Genomic DNA, 4173 nt, shown 5'->3' with positions numbered 1-4173 from the left:
TGAAGACTCATTGATTTGAGTCATGCAAACTTGTACAGGGATTCTTCCAATTGAGGAAGAAACATGCAATGTGGAGAATTGAGCCACAAACTCTATAAGTGGGGAAACAAAATATTCTCATATTCCTTTGGAAAGAGGAAAGAATATTTTAACAATCGCTTCGCGCGATATCATGATATGTTATTATCATATCCCCTTTGGTATTGAAAGTATCAAGGATGTGTTGATATATCCTAATTGTTATCTCACCATATTATAGAGATATCCATATAATTTCTATCATGTGGAAACACAAGGTGATAGTGATGGATATTGCATATGTTTCTCAGAAACATTTCTTATGGACTGTATTCTACATACATCCTCCCATATTGTAACACCCACTTTGTAATTTGCTAGAAAGAATACCAATAGAGAAAACAATTTCTCCTTATGTGGGTTTAACCTGTGTGCATCATCCCATGTGAACACCATATTCAAAAGCAAATAATTAATAAAAGAATATATGCCATTAAAAGTATGCATCATGCTGGATATTTTTTTTGTGGAGTGCATTTTGTGGCTATACAAAAAATAAAATAAAATAAAATAAAGAGAATATTAGTACCTAGATGAGAATTTAAGATTTAAAGGGGATTCTAGAATTTAGAAAAGAGAAGAAATGAATATTATGAAGAGAAAAATAAGTAAGTAAAAATATATTGTACCTTAACTAGAGTACAGGTTCACAACACTGTTTGGATTCAAAATTTGAATGGAAATTTAAATCATGAATGTGGAGGACAAAATAAGAAAAAGGGAAATAAAATAAAAAAAAGAAAAACTTGCAGCTGGGCCGACTTCATGCCATTCGGCCCAACCCCGAATCACCCCCGCGCAGCCCAATAACTCCTCCTCACGCTCGCATAGGTGCTGACCTGCGGGTCCCACTTGCAGCCCCTCTGACCCACGCGCTCGCCTGGTGCTCGGTCGCTGACGCGATGGGGCCCACTGGTCAGGTCCGCCTTCTTCCCCGAATCCGCGCCCTGTAACAGCTCGCGATGATTGAGCACCGAGCGGTGGCCCCCGCGTTGTCAGCTTCGCCTACCTCCTAACAGCCTTGCGCGCATGCCGGTGTGACCCGCCTCCACCTATTCCGCGGGTTGCGCGCACCTCACAACAAACTGGGCGCCCCTCTGCCCTTTTAAGAAGCCGTCCTGATACCCCCCTCCTTCCATGAAGCAACGCTCGACCTTGAGCCATCTTTAGTCAACCGCCATGGAGGCCGGGTGCAGGTGAGAGAGTTGTGAGCGCTGTCGGGGTTCTGATCCACGCGTGTGTTGGGGTCGTCGGGTACACTACATGCGTCCATGACCTCTTTGTGCGAACTCAGTAACCGGTGAGCTCGTCGCCATGAAAACTGAGCTGGATCGCCGTCGCGGTTCTGCCTCACGCCATGGGCGGGACCCGCGCGGCAATACTATGTTCCGTGCGACTTGGCTCGGCGCAGCGCGATTGTGCTCTGGCCATGTCCCGATGGCACTTGGACTGCGGCCTGCTCGACGGTGTTCGCGGATAGCAGGAGGTTCTTCAACCTGCCTATGGAGGATAATGCGCTGCTGACCGCCCCATGTCGTGACTGGGTTGGTCGACCCCTCATGAACCGGTGAGAATCCCCCTTTCCCTGTCATCGCTATTCTCTCCTTGGTGTGTTGGGGGCCTCGGACTTGGGCATGTCGCGTGAATTACTAGGTCTGGCTCACAAGCAATGGTGCCGCCGTCCTTTTGTTTTGCGCCGTCGGGTTGGCACCGGTGGAAGAGAGAGAGGAATAAGGGAAGAAGAAAGACATGAGCCATCCATTCTTTGATGGGCGGGCGAGATTAGAATGGGGCTATATCAAGCCGGTTTGATGTCTTAGCCCTTAGATCGGGATCCGGTGGCTCGAAATCAATCGCGTCCATTTTTTAATCATAACCATTGGCCTTCAATCGGACGGCTAAATGCGCATACCGGTTTGGTGTGGCGCCAGATATGATCTGGGCCCTCGGTCTTGATCCAACGGCTGTGAATGGCCGATACCCCTTCACCGAGCTTTTATTCATAAGAGCCCTTCCACTTTTACAAAACTAACCCGCCATCCTTTTCTGTTGAAACTAATCGCTGGCAGGTCCCTGGTTTATACAAAGTCACCCCTGGGTTTCTGAAAAATAGCGACCGCAGCCCAATTCACTGGTGAATTGATTTAATTAGGTGCAGAAATCATTTTTAGTATAAAAAAATAATGTCTTAATCTTGGAAAATTCATAACTTGATGAGTTTCACTCCGATTTGATCCATTTCAGTTGTGTTAGCTTTGTATAAATATTTACTACGTAGTAACAACATTAATTATACTATGTTGCGTACTTTTATAGTTAGATATTTATTTATCCTAGGTCTACTAGATTAACTTTTCTAAACCAAAGCTAACCTATCCATAATTATAATTTGATTAAAATATGATCTCTAGTCAAGTTATAATTAAGATTAAGGTTGAGTTAATTATTCATAGAATATTCTCTCGTATGGGTTATACTAACTAATTTGTAATATAGTTTAATATTTAAATCTCATAGATCTTGCATAAATCATAACTCCTCGACAGTAACTCTGATTTTAGTGGTTCTTGTTTCTACGATCTTGTAGCAACGCGTAGATCATAATTATACAGTTTATCCTTATGTTTGGTGTAATGTTAATTTTTGCATATACCATGTTTGTCTGTATTGATACGTTTAGCAGTGAGGACACGTGTCATCTGAAGAGCAAGTTGGTACCTGGAATCTCAAGTCCCAGGCAAGTTGTGCCCTTGATCACTTCTTTTTACCCACTCATGTTCTAATTAATCATAATGATCTGCATAGGTTAATTTTGATGGGACCCAATAGGTCACCCTAGTTTGTTTATCCTGAATATCTTGTTTACCCCTGAATCACTTGGGTAGTTCTGCTACTGCTTTATATGGTTTTGGGTTAATATTTCATTATATCTATGTTCCAATTATGTTGTTATTTCATTTATGTTCATGACAAGATCATTAAATGTTAGTTGGAACATAGAGCTTAACTTGAGAAACACGTGCCACCACAAGGGTTTATGGACGCCCTTGGCTGATTAATTAGGAAAGCTAGTGGAGGACTACCTTACCCGAAAGGGGCAAGGGCAGTAGGGGAGTGGTCAGTGTAGGGAGGCCCTCGGGAGGATTTTGCTGCGATGGCGGTCCTGCAAGGGATTCCTGCATTGGAGCTTCCTATAAACTGTAGCGGGTTTTCTGAAGCTAGTGGAACTTTGTAAAGGCCTCGTAGTGTTACCCTGCCTCGCCTCCTCGGTAGAGGTGTATGGGAAGTCGCGATCCCTTGGCAGATGGGTAACATGACTTGTGGGTAAAGGGTACCACCTCTGCAGAGTGTAAAACTGGTATACTAGCCGAGCTCACGGTCATGAGCAGCTCAGGACTCTCTGATGATTAAATTATGGAACTTAAATTCAATTTGTCATATGCATTGCATTGCAGGTGATGTTGTTACTTCTGTTCTACTATTTAATTGGGTTGGTATTTACTTATACTTAGTAATGGCTAATAAAATTTTGACCAACTTTAAAAGCAATGCTCAGCTTCAGCCATCCTCTTTGGTAAGCCTTACACTTCACATGAGCTCCCACCTTTGGCGAGTTCATACACATTATTCCCCACAACTTGTTGAGTGATGAACGTATGTGAGCTCACTCTTGCTGTCTCACATCCCCCACAGGTCAAGAACAGGTACCGCAGGATGAGGCGCTTGGAGGATGCTGCGATGTGTTCGTGAGAGGTTGAAAGGGAAATGTGCCCTTGGGCCATTTCTAAGTATTTTGGTGATTGAGTGCAAACACAAGGGCTTAAATGTGAAAATATGCTCATGGATGAACAAAGTGCAAATCACAAGTAAAGGTATGTTTCTAAGCCTTAGTACATTAGTTTTGTGTACTAACATCTTGTCTAAGTGTTAGAAACAGGAAGAAGAAGAAAAGAAGTGGAGAGTGGCTGTGTACAGCCAAAGGCTGTTTCGGGCTAGGGCACCGGACTGTCCGGTGTGCACCGGACTGTCCGGTGTGCACCGGACAGTGTCCGGTGCGCCAGACCAGCGCGGAGCAAACCAGCCGCTCTCGGGTTT

The sequence above is a fragment of the Zea mays genome, chromosome 5 (genome assembly GCF_902167145.1).
Source record: "Zea mays cultivar B73 chromosome 5, Zm-B73-REFERENCE-NAM-5.0, whole genome shotgun sequence".
NCBI lineage: Eukaryota > Viridiplantae > Streptophyta > Magnoliopsida > Poales > Poaceae > Zea > Zea mays.
The sequence above is the reverse complement of the archived record's forward strand: the minus strand, read 5'-3'. Positions refer to the sequence as shown.